At 39.9% G+C, this 10,831-nt stretch overlaps 1 protein-coding gene across 1 annotated transcript in view; it reads left to right on the top strand.

Moving 5' to 3' along the window:
- The first annotated feature begins 3,866 nt into the window (after window positions 1-3,866).
- The window catches only part of slco2a1 (solute carrier organic anion transporter family, member 2A1), a 29,821-nt gene continuing 22,856 nt past the window's right edge, over window positions 3,867-10,831 (top strand). Inside the window, exon 1 of the mRNA XM_032526310.1 lies at window positions 3,867-3,973. The gene's annotated coding sequence lies outside the window, so the exon portion shown is untranslated. The remainder of the gene's footprint in view (window positions 3,974-10,831) is intronic.

Here is a 10,831-nt window from a genome sequence, read left to right as displayed (position 1 = left end):
TTGTACTTGAGTAGATTAGTGAAGAAGAAAACTGTATCTTACTTCGCTACATCAGGCTACAATGAGCTGTTTACTTTCTTTTTACCTCTTGGTATTCTACATCATTATGTATTTTAGTCTGTCTGATTGAATGCTTGCGTTAAAAAATTAAACGTTCGACTCAACAGGTACTTCGTACTTACTCAAGTAATTGTTTGGATGATTACTTTTTACTTTTACTGGACTCATATTATTCTGAAGTAAATATACTTAAGTACAATTTTTGGCTACTCTACCCACCTCTGGTCAAAGGGAGCAAGATTACCTCCCCTTTCTCTGCTCTGCCCGCCAGAGAATTTGTCCCCCCATGAGAGAGAGACATCATGGCTTTCAAACGAGCAAATTGGCAGTTGGTCAGGACACACACCCAGCCTCCACCTTGCCCCCCCACCCCCTCCTCAAACGCTACAGATTCCGAAGTGGCACGTACAAAGGAAAGTCATCGTGGGACTGGCTCTAGAGGCTGGAATTCTGCACCGAGGCTGGATTTGGGAAAGAGACTCAGATACAGTATTAGGGACCACTAAGGTCTATATAAAAAAGACTCAGATACAGTATTAGGGGACCACTAAGGTCTATATAAAGAGACTTCAGATACAGTATTAGGGACCACTAGGTCTATAAAGAGACTTCAGATACAGTATTAGGGACCACTAAGGTCTATATAAAGAGACTCAGAACGTATAGGGGACCACTAAGGTCTATATAAAAGAGACTTCAGAACGTATTAGGGACCACTAAGGTCTATATAAAGAGACTTCAGATACAGTATTAGGGGACCACTAAGGTCTAGACTTCAGATACAGTATTAGGGGACCACTAAGGTCTATAAAAGAGACTTCAGATACAGTATTAGGGGACCACAAGGTCTATATAAAAGAGACTTCAGATACAGATTAGGGGACCACTAGGTCTATAAAAGAGAATTCAGTACAGTATTAGGGACCACTAAGGTCTATATAAAGAGACTTCAGATACGATAGGGGACCACAAGGTCTATATAAAAGAGACTTCAGATACAGTATTAGGGACCACTAAGGTCTTATAAAGAGACTTCAGATACAGTATTAGGGACCACTAAGGTCTATATAAAGAGACTCAGATACAGTATTGGCCACTAAGAGTCTAATAAAGAGACTTCAGATACAGTATTAGGGACCACTAAGGTTATATAAAGAGAATCAGATACAGTATTAGGGACCACTAAGGTCTATATAAAGAGACTTCAGATCCAGTATTAGGGACCATAAGGTCTATATAAGAGACTTCAGATACAGTATTAGGGGACCACTAAGGTCTATATAAAGAGACTTCAGATACAGTATTAGGGGACCACTAGGTCTATATAAAGAGACTTCAGATACAGTATTAGGGGACACTAAGGTCTATATAAAGAGACTTAGATACAGTATAGGGCCACTAAGGTTATATAAAGAGCTTCAGATACAGTTTAGGGGACCACTAAGGTTATATAAGAGACTTCAGATACAGTATTAGGGGACCACTAAGGTCTGTATAAAAGAGTATTTCATAGCAGGGCGCTGCACAGCATTACAAGGCATAGAAGATTGTATCAGAGCCCGGCAGAGCGTAGCAGGACATAACAGGCAACAAAGAGCGTAACAGGAAAGATTTGTAATCATTGTCTTCTGTTTATATACATTGTAACATCATCAGAATTAGGGTTGTCATATTACATACCATCATGGAGGAAGAAGGCCAATCCAGTATTTTCTCCGTCTGTTGAAGACCAAACAGAGTTGACTTTGGTTTTTCGCTTTAGCTTTTATTTTTATTTTGCTCAGTTCCCATCTTTGTCTCTTAGCGTGTATGTACACAAAATATAATGTCAAAATGAAATTCTCTAAAGAAAAATTTCCCCCTGCTTTCTTTGAAGGTGGTAACGCACTACTGAAACTTTGTCAACATGCTCTTCCGGGCTGCATGCCGAGATGGTTTGGTCTGATTGGAGGGAATCTGACCGAGGCATTAAGAATAATATATAACCAATCTTCTTGCTGATGGTCTCATTTCCTTATGGAGATCACTTGGAGTAGCAGAGATTACATGAGACTGTTTCTCAACCAGTTCAGAAGTCTTTGTAGCTGCTGTAAAGACACTTTTAATTAGTGATAAAAATAGCTTCTTCTTCTTTCTTTTTTTAATTAAGACCAGCAACACTATTATTTCCTCTTTGTGGGCATAAATACTAGCCTGATGAGTGATGTTATGAACATTTATTCGCTTACATACTATTTAACTGCATGATGTTTTATGGTGTTTCTCCATTTACTTGCATTCCACGCCTCAGTTTTAGTTTTGTTGTTTCTGGTGAAAGTGTGAAAGTGTCTTCTGTTTCTTTGATAACCAGCTAAACATCAGTGATGTGAAGTCACATTGAGATGCTTGAATCAGTCATCGTCCGTTCGTCACAGTCAACGAGCTTGTCTCAGTTTTCAGCAGCAGTCACAAAAGACATAATGCAACGCAGCCGCCAGACATGTTGAGTAAGTTACCAGACTGCTGTGTCACAATACTGCGGGGCGACTCAGTTATCTGGACAAGTTTTCTAAGTAAAGCCAGTAAATCACCAGGTTTGAGTTTTCGGATGTTTCCTCTGTAAAGCTGCTTCAGGGACGGCCCCTGTCCTGTTATACAACGAGACGGAGTCTCCTTTAGAGCTCAAGCCTGGTTCAGCCTAGTCCCATGACCTTTGGATCTGTGTTGTTAGGCATTCAGTTTTCCTTGAATTAAGTACATTTTCATTAGTCATATTTGAACATACATTGTAAATCTAAAATTGTCCTAACAAAATCTACTCTCATATCTGTGTTGCTTAGAAACGATTTCTTGAGCAATGAGCTTGTCATGAATGAAGGGGTGCTCATCATCCGCAACACTTCTGTCAAACCCTAAACATTGTAATATTACATGAAAACAGTTGCAGTGTATTTTAAGAGTTGGTATAATGCTTTAAATTATCTGTATGTCCATAACAGCAATATTATCATCATCATAATCAAGCTGCATCATTATTACACATATGATAATTTAGTGGAAACACAGACACAGAGTCTTGTTAAAGGAAATGCGCCGTACAACACAATCTCTGATCATTTCATAAATGACCAAAAAAATGCAAGAAGCATAAGAGTCTGGACTTTATTTACATATATACTTCCTCAGCTTGACGGCTTTGTTGCTATGGTAACTGCAAGACACACAATGTTTCCACTGGAAAGAAAGGTCCCTTTGCATGATTCCAGTGTTGGACTGTACCAATACATTCAAACACGATATAAAGATATCAAGATTTAAAGATGTTTGATAACGGGCTGTGCAGCTTCTATACATTAAAACAGCTTTAGCCTAGCCTTCAGCAGTTTTAAAAGATTAGCGTTGTATTTCACCTAGTACACATTTATAAAATAAAAACAACTCACCACATGTCCTGAAATATTAATAGTAGGCTAATATTATGAAACAATAGCCTTGATCAGCTCTGACATCATTAGCAGGAGGTTAGTGTCTCATTGGGTCAGAAACAGTGAAGTACCCCCCCCAGGACAAAGCAAGGCGGAACTAGAAGTGTGTGTGGGGGTGTGTGTGTGTGATGAATAAATAATTGCAGTGTAGTCATTTTTCCTTTCATGATTAAGGCTTAGGTCACGCTCTTGCAGGTGAGTGTTGCACAGGCTCGCGCGTGACTCAGTCAAACTGCGCGAGACTCATTTCTCAATTCACAACTTTGAAAACATTTACGCGTGGAGCTGTGGGCTGAGCCAGTGACATCACCGGGGGGGCAAAGACAACCTCTGAAACAAAGCTGTCGGCTGAGAGCTCCGTGGAGCCGGCAGGACACGAGCTCAGCTAATGGACATACTTCCCTCCAAAGACATGAAGAGCAAAGACAAAGGTGTTCCACAGCGTAAAGGTAGGCGCGCAACCGTCTCATGCTGAACTGCCCTTGGTCCCTCATGTTTTGTAACCGTTTTGAGCTAGATGTGGCCTATTTCTAGATGATGATAACCACACACAGATAATAATTCTGAAGAAACAAAAGACTCAATAAAAACGGGAGCACATGCTGCAGAGCTTCATCTCACCAAAACAAGTTTCTGTCTTGTGTCGCGTTACTTCTTACTATTACTGTTCATCAAAACCAAACACGGGGGATGTTTAATGTTAATGCCAAGTCAGTGAAAGGCTGCAACAAAACATTGTTTTCACTATAATACAATCTGCACTATTGTCATGATGTTTAATCTTAATTGTGATCTGTAAAACATCAGAAATTACTGAAAAATGCCTTTCATATGTTGAGCTCACGGTGAAATTACAAACCTTTGTCTGACTAAAAAAAACCATTCAATTCAAGAAATGTAAGAAAACCATGTGAGGGTCTCCAACCAGGGTTTGGCATTAAACATAATAAAATAGCAATCAATTATCACAGGAGTTAATGTTAGTCCGTAGACTCATTGCTGCTTCACAGCTTTCCGTCACTTTACATTGGGGAGTCTTGCAAAGTATCCAGTTCAAAGTTTTCTCCAATATTCAAAACATTAAAGGATTATGGGAGAAATATATTCCAGATCACTGGAGGATGGGAGAGAAGAGGTAGTTCCAGGGCTGGAGGAATACTGCAGTTTACTGCAGAACTCAGCCAGAGAGTACATGTCTCTTCATTGGTGTTGGGGTGTGATAGAGCAGACTGATACACTTACTATTCTTACTAATACATATACTTATATATACTGACTAATACATATACTATATCTATGACTATAACACCTACATATTCTAATACCAATAATATTTATATACATATACATAAATGAACATATTCTGTAATTTGGAGGAGAACACAAAGCAGCTTCTACATTCCCTTCAGTGTTTACCTTAAGCATTGTCATACAGATGTGGGGGTCCACTTACTGCAGATTTCTTCTGTTTATTATTTGGAATCTTCATAGTAAAGCCCCCCCCCCGTAATTCTCTCCCGCTCAGTATGAATGTGCGTGAAGGTCAAAGCTAAAGAGCGCATGTTGACATAATGGGGTAGTGTTGGAATAAAAGCCAAGCAGCAGGTTATTTCATCAATGTTTGCAAGTCATTCCCCCAGCGTGACAAAGTGGAAGCAGAGGACAATCTTGAAATTGCGTCAAAATGTAACGCTAGAAATCTTGTCTAGAGTCTGCAACAAGAGTCTCAACAAGAGCAGTCATATTAATCTCTGCGCAGGCGTTGCTCTCTTTGCTTTGATCAGGACATTCTGTCTGTGTGTCCAACTTTGATGGGCTACCCACAGGTTTCCCATCATTCTGCTTAGAATGGATGCAAACAGCTGAGCCGAGTTCTGCATGTTTACATCCTGATCAGTGGGAAAAGAAATGTTGGGAGATTCAGGTCACTGAGCAGTTGGTATGGCTAAGCATTGTGGGGAATAAATATTCACAAGTACATAGAAGATTGATACCGTTGTCATATTTGGTAGAGACCAAATGCTGGTGTTTTTCTTTTTTTGAGTATCCTGCAACTCCAGAAATATTCACCTATTTACGTTATTTTAACGTTAGTGCTAACTTGTTTGTAGTGTAGCACAATCAATCGCTGGGACAGTAACAAACTCAGATTTCCAGACTTAGCATATTTTCTCCCTTTTGGCCAAGCCCTCCCCTGATTGGCGTGTCTGGACAGTACGGCGTTGAGTCGTAGAGCCTAGGGAGCGCTGACAGTGCCGATATGTTTTATTCTCTGTGACGTCAGGAGAGTTGCGATGCTGATAGGCCTCCACGACAGTGTGAGCCTTGACTGGAACAACAATGGAACTAGCTCAGTGATGCACTAATTGGGTTGTTTGCATTTTGGCGTGCGCATCTTGGTATTCTTGAGCCAGAAGTGACCAAGTGGACAAGAGGGCGAATCTGGGGAAGATGACTCAGCTGAAGCAATGTTGTTGTATTTCCAATGACGCTGTGCTTAGCTGAACTCTCAGGAAAAGTTGCAAGTATTTAAAGCTTTTGCTGGCAAGGTACTAACGTACACTAAAACATAACCACTAAAAACTTTTCAGGCAAACCAAATGTTCTAATTAACTTTGATGAAGTGAAAACTACAGTGAGAGGGTCAAAGTCTCACGATGAAACCATGACAACATTCAAATACAAGTTTAAGCTATTAAAGTCCACAGCGCCATGGTTAGCCTGCTAAGCCTCTGTCCTGATTGGCAGGTCAGCTGTAGCCACGCCCCTAAAGTATCCTTGCTTTGTCCTCCATTTTAAATAAGTGGTACCATCGTTTACAAAATGAGCATCCTGCTGTACTGAAGAAGACCTGAAACAAGGATGAGAGCATGAACTGTCATGAAAATGTTTGCTGAGGAAAATCCCGTGAGAAGTGGGGTCATTTCCCCGCAGGCCCTTTATGAATCACACTGTTTTGGAGCTAGTTGAGACGCCCCCTGCTGGTAATGAGATAGAATGCCAAAGTTTAAGGCTTCACTTCTCAGGCCGGAGGGTTGCTGCTTGGTCTGAACACAACTTTTAGGTCCGACATAAAAAGGGGAAACGGTACATGGCTCTATAAATCCCTACATCACTTCCTAAAGCCTCTTATGAACACATGATTCTTGGTTGTTAATCCATACAACTGAAGTGTAAAAACAACAAGTTATGGTTGTACGTGCCAGGCAACAAGACTTCAGGAAGTCACTGCTTCCAGACAGAAATAACTTGGGCCCACATAAACCATAACCTGTCATTTTTACACTTTAGCTGTGAGTCCTGCTTAGCTCTAGAGGTGTTGTACCTTCTCACATAGCCAAGCTAGTGTTTAGGCTAGCTAACCGTCTACTTGCTGTAACCTTTATTTAGACAGGCAGGAAAGTGCTTTTAATCTTCTTATTAATTCTTTGCAAAAAGGGAATAAATTATAATTTTATAATTTATATGTTTATTGATTCCAGTGGGGAGATTGCAATAATAAGAATAAGCATATTTCCAAAGCAGAGCAGCAAAACCTTTTATGTTTGTTCAAATGAAGGGAGGTGATTCTGTGTGTATTGGGAGACTTCATAGCTTTTCCTTTTTATTTCATATTTTGACCAGGCATTTTTTTTTAGCAAAAAGACCTCTTATATCCAGTGTCATAGCTACAACACGTGTCCTGAAATAAAAGCTTTCAAATTCAAGTATAAATCCCTCAATTCTTCCCCTCCAGCGGGGTTGAAGGCTGGGACAATGGCGTCCAGAGAGAAGGAGAGATGTTCAAAATGATAAATATGTTATAATCCACAGAGGACTCAAATCTGCACACCGCTTCCCCTGCTGTGAACATCAAATAGGCATAAATCACTTGTACAACAGTGTGGATGAATGATAAATCCTGCGTCTTCACAGTGGGACACGGTGTAGCGTCTCTGTTTCTACATGTTCTAATACTTGGTCCAAGTTCCAACAACTGGGCAATGTTCCATCAAGAAAAATGGACCTGCTGTATTTGATCATTAATAATAATTGGGAGCAACAGTTTCAGTTGATTCATGCTAATGGAGAAATGTTCACTTTGATGATTATGTGTTTTGGTGTGGCCCCAGAGGCTAAAAGCCAATAGTCAGGGAGCCAGAGACTTGTCTCTGAAACCTAATGTTTGTGTCAATCTGCATAAAAATAGTGGAGTGTAAAAGCATAAATTGTGTGTGGTAATAACTCATAAAGCCAAGCTTTATAGAAGCAATCATCTATGTCCCTGAGCGAGCTAGCAGCGGCAAACAATCTGAAAGCTTGGCTCATCCCGTTTTCATAGCAAATTCACTCGTAATCTCAGAGCGTCATTTGGGCTTCATGACCCTCCAAGCAAAGAGTGTGGGGGGTCTTCTAGATAACTTCCATATATATATATATATATATATATATATATATATATATATATATATATACTATATATATATATATATATATATATATATAACATGGCTTTTTGAGCATTTGGAGAGAATACCAGATGAATAATTGCTTTCCCATAAGACAACTATTTGTTGTATTGTGAACATTTTATCAAACTCAGTACTTTATAAAGTAGTCGATATGTGTGTGACGTCTTGGGGGTCCATGGTTGCCTGGCAACGCTGACAGCCGAGAATAGTCCGGCATGCTAGGTGTCATTTTTAACTTTACATTTTTATAAGATAACAACAGTTAAAAAAAGTTTTTGCTATCTTTGGACTGAGCGTGTCGTGCTAAGCTACGCTGGCCGTCTCCTGGCTGCAGCTGTATTTAGTGCACATGAGTAGAGAGTGGGATTCTCCGCTCAAAATGTCAAGCTATTCCTTTAAATATGCAATTTATTCCAAAAACATTTTTTGACTTTACTAACAACTCTGTTAACATATAAACTGGCTTTTAAGGCTTTAAGGTGAAGGCTGGATATTCTAATCAATATAATAATATAATACTAATATATAATGAGTTGAATATGATGCATTGGTAGAGATTACCTAACAGTTTTAAAGTGACCAGTTACAACATTAAAATGCTGCTTGTTATTAAGCTATCGGTTTTAATGATTTATATACTGTACATACAATATCGCCTCATTTTACACCTTATTCAGTCATTTATCCATCTAACATATCGTCACCTTCCCAAAATAATCGCCTAAGCTTTTTTCACGTTTTTCAGAAACACACAAAAACTGAAACCAAATACTGACAATTTTGACTTAGGCAGTTATACTAAGCGTAGAATCACGACGTTCAACTGAGAATGTAGGAAATGTTACCAGAGGTGGCCAGCACCATGAGGAGATGATTTAGGCAAGAAATACTTTTGTCAAAAAATGACTTAGGCGATTATTTAGGAAGGTGACGATATGTAAGTTGTAGCCTTAAAGATTTGTGTCAGTCTTTCAGACGTGAGCGAGTCCGGCCTGATGCCTCGGTCTTGAACATGTGCCTGTGTGTTAGCGAAGAGCTGTTTCCCTTGTTTGATTCTTTAAGTATCCGCTCCATAGTGAACTTGACATCTTGTTGGGTGTGGCTAACGAAGGTTTGTAATGTCCTATGGTACTTTTCCAAGACTCACAATTGAAATGGGTACCTAGATGGGGCAATAATTCAGAGACAATTTGGCAGTGTCCTAAAAGTTGAATTTGGTGACATTTATTTGCCTGTGTGTCCGTCTGTCTGTGTGTCTGTGTTGTCCTAGGGTTTGTCCTGTGCCACGGCCTCCTGCAGTTCTCCTCAGCTGCTGTACAGCTCCTACTTCAAGAGCACCATCAGCACAATCGAGAGACGCTACGCTCTCAGCAGCTACTCCTCAGGAACCATTTCCTCTCTCCACGAGGTAGAGCCAACAATAACATACCCTCAACCAGCCTGAACTATAGCTTTATTTCAAGGGTACAGATGACAGAGGAGGTCTGGAGAACAAGCAACAAGTCAAAGAAACACTTCCTGAATTCAAGCCAGACTAAGTTTTTGGAACAGGTTTATTACAGATCCGGGGGTCAGGAAATGATCAAATGTACGTACGTGCTTATTGGGATTGTTTTATGCTCAGGGATTTAAATCCATCACACAGTAAATTTTTCCAGTGTTTTTTCATGTTTTCATGTTTCAGTATGCATGACCAAGGGTCACTAATTAAATACCAAGTTCACATTTGATACCTGGGCTTTCGAATTCTTTTGCAGCTCGGATCCTCTCAAAATTGGCTGAGTTCTAATGTGTTACATGATCTGATATGATTGTGTTTTTTAATGAAAAAACACTGATCAAAAGATTTTAGTTTTGTTTTTTAAAGTGGTTATTTAGAGCTGTAATATTAACATAGATCTGTAATGAAAAGGGGCTGTTCTAAGTGATCTCTGCAGTTTCTGTCTAACTGTTACGTACGTAACATTCTTAAGTTAACTCATTTTGTTCCCTAACATGATCTTTTTCTAGACTTACCTAGTAGTTTGTTTCCATTCACAATGTTAACCACGGAATGGAAAATCATTTCCTCAAACCGCAATTAAAACTGCAGTTTTGTTGTATGGGAACATCATTTTTACAGCTTTCCACTGCCGCCAAGTGGTAAACATCAGTAATGCAGCTTACATTTTACTGCCCCTGCATTCATTTTGAATGTGCCGGGTGTGTTAGATTACGTGTGTGCCCCCCGGCCACTTCCTATTTGGTATGAGAGTATGATCAGTAATGTTTGAAAACTGTGACACCTGCAATTTAATGCACAAATTTGAAAAGAGTGGTCCTACAGGAGAAAAATGCTCCCTCTGGCTCTCTTTAAAGCATGTGTTTGTGTCCGTCTCTTAGTCAGTAACAGTGTGTGATAGTGTTCATCAGCTACTTTGGAAATCGGGTCCACCGCCCTCGCGTTATTGAATCGGGGGAACTACGATGGCTGTCAGCGATGATCCTGACCTTACCTCACTTCTTGTCAGCCTACGAATACGACTCTGTTTTACACAGTAAGAACTACTGTCTCACTGTGACGCTAGTGTGACTCAGTCCAGACAGGGGACTTTGAATGCACAATATGCCATGCATTATGGGTCTATACTTAAAGGGTTTGTCTAGAACGCTGCGGAAACTTCTAGCAAAGGCTCCATAGCACTCAGCAGGTCAACACAGTTGCTGCTGTTTGACTTTGTGTGTGTAGAATGCATTTTGAAAGCCTTGCCTGTGCTCTCCAGCTGACTTTCATGATATCTATGCACTGTTGTTGTTTCTAAGTTGAGTTGCCTCCAATACCTGTGGCATTTAAATATCATTAAATATATCACAGTA

Source organism: Etheostoma spectabile, chromosome 9 (genome assembly GCF_008692095.1).
Source record: "Etheostoma spectabile isolate EspeVRDwgs_2016 chromosome 9, UIUC_Espe_1.0, whole genome shotgun sequence".
NCBI classification, from domain to species: domain Eukaryota; kingdom Metazoa; phylum Chordata; class Actinopteri; order Perciformes; family Percidae; genus Etheostoma; species Etheostoma spectabile.
The sequence above is the reverse complement of the archived record's forward strand: the minus strand, read 5'-3'. Positions and strand labels throughout refer to the sequence as shown.